Genomic DNA, 7303 nt, shown 5'->3' on the forward strand with positions numbered 1-7303 from the left:
ACTCATTGATGTGCTGTTCACACACCATTGCCCTCAATAGCTCCTCCGCATACTTTGATGCGATCCTATCACATGCCTGGAAAATTACTTGGTTTTCTGATAGTTCTAAAATATTAAGGGATTCCCCAAAGTCAGAGCCAGGATTGGTAAAGGTCCCCAAAACACAACTGCAGCCTACCCTGCGTCAGCCAGATCCAGCGTCTTAATTATCTGTAATTGATCTAAAGTAAAACAAGAGGTTGATGCTCAGTCAACCCGTGAAACTCTTTGCCAGGGGATGTTGTGAATGCCAAGACTATAACAGGGTTCAAAAATTAACTCAGCCATTGATGGACCTTTCCTTCATCAATTTCTAATTAACCAGTATGGGCAGGAATGGTGTCCTTAGCCTCTGTTTGCCAGAAGCTGGAAATGGTCAATGGGAGATGGATCACTTGATGAATACCTGTTCCGTTCATTCCCTCTGGAGAACCTGGCATTGGCCACTGTCGGCAGACAGGTTGCTTGTGCCTCTGTGAATCTTCCAGGGACGGAAGTGAGATGGAGAGTACATGAGAATTTATGAAGCATTCCACAGTGTGGACAGACAGAAAGCAAAGTGGGGGATTCTTCCCCCCACCCCAGGCAGTACAATGAATATAGCCTCTGTTTCCTTCCACTGGAAGACACTTGCACGCCTGCTGGGCCAAGACTGCTGCGTGGGACTGCGGGTGCTACAAGTGGCCAGCAGTGGGCCAGAAGGACGAGGACCGTGCAGGAGGTTTGCCAATAGAGGCAAAGAGAAGCCAAAAGCACCTGGCTTCCAAAAGAGCCAAGGAGGAGAAGGACACAATCCATCAAGAGAGACTGCTCTAGAGGTTCCTGGATGAAGAGAGGTGGAGCAGACAGCGGGACGGATGGCTCAGGGAGAACGCTGGGTGTGTGGGCCAGCAGGGTGATTCATCCAGCTCCGTGACAGAGCCTGCACCAATGCATGTGCCAGCTGCAATGTCTGCAGGTGCACAGGTACCTGTAGACAGGAGAGGGGAATGGTGTCCCTGGTCCTAGTTCACAATGGTTGGAGGGTGGAGTTTCTAGCAGGGCCAGTGAACAACATTATAAGTAGGGTTTGTTTTCCAAACTATTCACAGTTGTGTGTCTGAGAGAAAGATCCTCTAACCCCTGCCCAAGAGATGTACCCCTGTATCTGAGACCAGGGAGGTGGCAGAGCGCAGACTGGTTTATGACATATACAACATCTTTGCTGGTCAGCCCTGAACTCTGAATTCCATGATTCATCTTCTTCTGACACTTAATAGCTTTTCTATTTTGGCTGCAGTGATTCTTCAGACGCTCGGCCAAAAGTCAATCCCGTTCCCACGTGGCACCTCAATTTCCCATTCTCTAAAGTGGGGATAATCCTGACCCACATTCAGAAAGTGGTTGATCTTCTCTCTTTCTTCCCAGGTCCCTGCCCTCCTTGCCCAGCCCCAGCCTCTGACCTGTTCCCCAAACTTCCATGCCCACGTTAGTGCCTGTCTCACCCCTCCTCAACCTGCAAGGTTTCCTGCCAGCAAAGGGAAGCTGCTCCCGGATCTGGAGCTGCCTTCGTATGTCCTGAGGGCTGTCCTGTACCATGGTCACCACGGGCAGGTAGTTCTATCAAGGCCAATAGCATAGCAGTCAATAGGTTTCCAGTATAGGGTGGTGTTTATGTGACCATCGCTTATTAGCACCGTAGTGTCCAGGAAGTGGATCTCTTGTGTGGACTGGTCCAGGCTGAGGTTGATGGTGGGATGGAAATTGTTGAAATATGGTGGAATTCCTCAAGGGCTTCTTTTCCATGGGTCCAGATGATGAAGATGTCATCAATGTAGCGCAAGTAGAATAGGGGCGTTAGGGGACGAGAACTGAGGAATATGTATATGGCTGTGAGGTTAAGGGGCCATTACAGTTGGTGAAGCAGCAATGGAAGGGGTTTACACCTTCTCCAGGATCTCACATTCTGGACTTTGTAACCAACCTACAAAACATCCTCCGAACCTCCTTAGCCCTTGCTAAAGAAAACCTACAGGATGCTCAAAAAGAGCAAAAAGCCTGGTATGATAAACATGCCAGAGAGCATTCCTGCATAGTAGGAGACCAGGTCATGGTCTTAAAGGCGCTCCAGGCCCATAAAATGGAAGCATCATGGGAAGGGCCATTCACGGTCCAGGAGCACCTGGGAGCTGTTGATTATCTCATAGAATTCCTCATCTCCAATCGAAAGCCTAGGTGTACCATATTAATTCTCTAAAGCCCTTTTATTCCAGAGAATTAAAAGTTTGTCAGTTTATAGCCCAGGGAGGAGATGACGCTGAGTGGCCTGAAGGTGTCTACTACAAAGGGAAAAGTGCTGGTGGCATGGAAGTGGAAAAGTGCTGGTGGCATGGAAGAGGTGAACCTCTCCATGACCCTTGGGCGTATGCAGCAACAGCAGATCCAGGAGCTGTGCATTAGTTACACGCCAACATTCTCAGCAACCCTAAGACTGACTGAACGGGCATACCACTCCATTGACACAGGTAATGCTCACCCAATTAAAGTCCAACCTTACCAGGTGTCTCCTCAAGCTAAAACTGCTATAGAACGGGAGATCCAGGATATGCTACAGATGGGGGTAATCCGCCCCTCTGGCAGTGCATGGGCATCTCCAGTGGTTCTAGTTCCCAAACCAGATGGGGAGATACATTTTTGCTTGGACTACAGTAAGCTAACTGCTGTAACTCGCCCAAACAACTATCCAATGCCACGCACAGATGAACTATTAGAGAAACTGGGATGGGCCCAGTTCATCTCTACCATGGACTTAACCAAGGGGTACTAGCAGGTACCGCCAGATGAATCTGTCAAGGAAAGGTTAGCCTTCACCACACATGTCAGGCTGTATGAATTTAATGTACTCCCTTTCGGGCTGCAGAATGCACCTGCCACCTTCCAAAGACTTGTAGATGGTCTCCTAGCGGTATTAGGAGACTATGCAATCGCCTACCTTGACGATGTGGCCATATTTTCGGATTCATGGGCAGAACACCTGGAACATCTACAAAAAGTCTTTGAGCGCATAAGGGAGGCAGGACTAACTGTTAAGGCAAAGAAGTATCAAATAGGCCTAAACAGAGTGACTCACCTTGGACACCAGGTGGATCAAGGAACTATCAACCCCCTACAGGCCAAAGTGGATGCTATCCAAAAATGGCCTGTCCCAAAGTCAAAGAAAGAGGTCCAATCCTTCTTAGGTTTGGCCGGATATTACAGGCGATTTGTACCGCAATACAGCCAAATCGCCGCCCCACTGACAGACCTAACCAAAAAGGAACAGCCAAATGCCGTTCAGTGGACCAAAGAGTGTCAGAAGGCCTTTAACTAGCTTAAAGCGACATTCATGTCTGACCCTGTACTAAGGGCCCCAGACTTTGACAAACCGTTCCTTGTAACCACAGATGCGGCCGAGCGTGGTGTGAGAGCAGTTTTAATGCAGGAAGGACCGGATGAAGAATTCCACTCTGTAGTGTTTCTCAGCAAGAAGCTGTCTGAGAGGGAAAGCAACTGGTATGTTACGCCATTGTCTACGCTCTGGAAAAGCTACGCCCATATGTTTGGGGACAGCGTTTCCACCTGCAAACCGACCATGCTGCGCTACAGTGGCTTCATACCGCCACGGGAAATAACAAAAACATATTCGGTGGAGTTTAGCTCTCCAAGATTTTGATTTCGACATCCAACACATCTCAGGAGCTTCTAACAAAGTGTCTGATGCACTCTCCCGTGAAAGTTTCCCAGAATCAACTGGTTAAAATCGTCCTTGAGATGTGGAAAATATTGTTAGTCTTTATATACTTGGTAGTACATTTAGAGGTGCATGTGTCTTATTAACTCTGTTTTCTCCTAGAGCTCCAGGAAGAAATCACAGCCAGCGTTTCACCCTATCTGTGATTTGGGGGGCATGTCATAAATAGAAAGGGAAGGGTAAACACCTTTAAAATCCCTCCTGGCCAGAGGAAAACCCTTTCACCTGTAAAGGGTTAAGAAGCTAGGATAACCTCGCTGGCACCTGACCAAAATGACCAATGAGGAGACAAGATACTTTCAAAGCTGGAGCGGGGGAGAAACAAAGGTTCTCTCCATCTGTGTAATGTTTTTGCCAGGAACAGAAAAGGAATGCAGTCTTAGAACTTAGTAAGTAATCTAGCTAGAAATGCATTAGATTCTGTTTTGTTTAAATGGCTGATAAAATAAGCTGTGCTGAATGGAACGTATATTCATAGAATCATAGAATATCAGTGTTGCAAGGGACCTCAGGAGGTCATCTAGTTCAACCCCCTGCTCAAAGCAGGACCAATCCCCAGTCAATCAATATTCCTGTTTTTGTGTCTTTTTGTAACTTAAGGTTTTGCCGAGAGGGATTCTCTGTTTTGAATCTGATTATCCTGTAAGGTATTTACCATCCTGATTTTACAGAGGTGATTTTTACTTTTTCTTCCATTAAAATTCTTCTTTTAAGAACCTGATTGGTTTTTCATTGTTCTTAAGATCCAAGGGTTTGGGTCTGTGTTCACCTATGCAAATTGGTGAGGATTTTTATCAAGGCTTCCCCAGGAAAGGGGGTGTAGGGTTTGGGAGGATTTTCTGGGGGGAAAGACGTTTCCAAGCAGGCTCTTTCCCTGTTATATATTTATTAGATGCTTGGTGGTGGCAGCAATAAAGTCCAAGGGCAAAAGGTAAAATAGTTTGTACCTTGGGGAAGTTTTAACCTAAGCTGGTAAAAATAAGCTTAGGGGGTTTATCATGCAGATCCCCAAATCTGTACCCTACAGTTCAGAGTGGGGAAGGAACCTTGACACAGGGGCATGAATGTGCTTTGTGAATATTAGAGGGACAAGGTGGGTGAGGTAATATCTTTTATTGGACCAACTCCTGTTGGTGAACGAGAGAAGCTTTTGAGCTACACAGAGCTCTTCCTCAGGTGAATATTAAGAGTTTTAGCCTCTCCTTCCCACTGCAGCGCCAGTCAGTGTTCATAGCAACTTTTCACAGAAATGGAGCATGAGATTCATGTCTTGTGACAGTTCCTCAGTTGGGAAACTGTCCCAATGACAGAAATGGAGCTACCTTGATTTACACCAGCTGAGGATCTGGCTCAGTGTGTGCCCCAATGGGTGGCGAGTGGCGACAGAGTCTTACTAACCCAGATCACACATGCCAGATTGTTTCTAGACTCCGAGTTTAGGGACAGCATCTTTTCCCCCCTCCCCCGCCTCACCCCAGTGCCTTTCCTGTTCCTGTATCATCATCCCACACTCATTATGGAGTGGGGAGGGTCACTCCCCAGTTAGGGTTGCACATCAGCCTGGTTTTACCCCTTCCGAAGATCCACCCTCCAAAGAGCTGTATTTTATGACTGCTACATAGCTACTGTTGGGAAACAGAAAAGCCACTGCCAGTCCCTCACCACGTTCCCATCACCACCACAGGCACTAAGGGAGAATTTACTCCACTTCATAATTTATGGCATGAACTGATCTCTTGTGAGGGGGTGAAAATTATTCCTTCTCCTACAGGGCACTGAAATGCTGAATATACCAGGATATAGTGTTAGAATTCATGGAAAGAAATCTAACAGCAGGATGGTGCCTAAGAACTCTAGACCACATTGAAAAATCTCAGTCCAAGATTTTAGCTGATGTTTGATTTTCACTCCTAAGACATGGCATGATTCTGACCATTGCCAGAAATGAAATACAGCATTTAAGCATCATTGTTAAGCTCTGGTATGTCAGATAGACAGAGAAATGATCTGATCTGTCATATCAGTATGTGGCTACCAGATAAATGGGCTGTTATAGTAATCACTGGTATCCGTGTCGAACACCCTCTTCCCCATCAGAGCAATGTTCTGTCCTCAGACTCAGTTTCCTGGCACTTTGCTCTGAAATCTAAATTTAGCCTTAAAATTTCAGCCTGTAACCAGGAGAGGAAGGGGAGTTTCTGAATATTTATGGAATTAATTCACGAGATTTGATTAACTTTTAACTCTGTGTCCTTCCAATTCAGTCGCACAGATTTATTGTTCCTAGACACAACCAATGGCAGACTGCAGAAACCAAACAGCCATCACTGAATTCTTCCTCCTGGGATTCAGGGATCTCCCTGACCTGCAAATTCTTCTCTTTCTGATGTTCCTAGTGATCTACATGGCAACCGTAGCTGGGAACACCCTCTTTGTGGTGCTCGTTGTGGCTGACCAGCATCTTCACAGCCCCATGTACTTCTTCCTGGGGAATTTGTCCTGCCTGGAGATCTGCTACACCTCAGCCATCCTGCCCCGGATGCTGGCCAGTCTCCTGACTGGGGACAGAACCATCTCAGTCAGTGGCTGCATCATACAACTGTATTTCTTTGGGTCTCTGGCAGGTACGGAATGCTGTCTCCTAGCAGCGATGTCTTATGATCGGTATTTAGCGATATGTAAACCCCTGCACTATTCAACTCTTATGAATACCGGGTTTTTCCTCCAGTTGGCTGCTGGGTCCTGGTTAAAGCTTGTTTGGCTAGAACTATCTTTGTTTTATTCCTATCACAGTTAACATTCTGTGGCCCAAATGACATTGACCATTTCTATTGTGATGTCATCCCACCTATAGAGCTCTCCTGCAGTGACACACACTGGTTAGTATCCTGTGTATTCACCCTGCCTCCATTCCTACTAACCCTGACATCCTACGTGTGTATCATTGCCAGCATCCAGAATCCCTTCCACCACCAGGAGGCAAAAGGCCTTTTCCACCTGCTCCTCTCAACTCATTGTGGTGACAATTTTCTATGCTACCGAAACGTGATACACTGAGAGACATAAACAAAGTGCTCCCTCTTTGCTACACGGTCCTGACTCCCCTGGTAAAGCCCCTCATCTACAGCCTGAGAAACAGAGAGGTCAAGGAAGCTTTGAGGAAAGCAGTCAGTAAATGTGGCTTTCGCAAAAACGTGCAGAGACTCGGAGATAATAACTTAGCTTTGAAAACCTCAGGCTGTCTGTGTGATTTCAGCAATCATCCCCCATTAAAATTAAGTTGAAAAGTCCTAGTGAAAATCTCAGCACTCAGTGTTGTCCTTCTCAGTGGAAGGACCAGGGAGGGAGGTGGCCATAACCATGTTCCCATCATGGAGTTATGGGCACTAGGCAGAATGAAGACAAAATTGTAACCAATTGTTTAGATCTTTAGAAAAGCCATTCTTGATCAAAATAAATGTTTGGACAATAAAAATAGTAACTCCTTGTGCAGCA

General features: G+C 46.4%; 1 pseudogene; it reads left to right on the forward strand.

The window, feature by feature from the left end:
- Window positions 1–6104: 6104 nt before the first annotated feature.
- LOC119567469 lies at window positions 6105–6857 on the forward strand (annotated as a pseudogene).
- The last annotated feature ends 446 nt before the right edge of the window (window positions 6858–7303 follow it).

This window comes from Chelonia mydas, chromosome 14 (genome assembly GCF_015237465.2).
Source record: "Chelonia mydas isolate rCheMyd1 chromosome 14, rCheMyd1.pri.v2, whole genome shotgun sequence".
Taxonomy (NCBI): Eukaryota; Metazoa; Chordata; order Testudines; family Cheloniidae; genus Chelonia; species Chelonia mydas.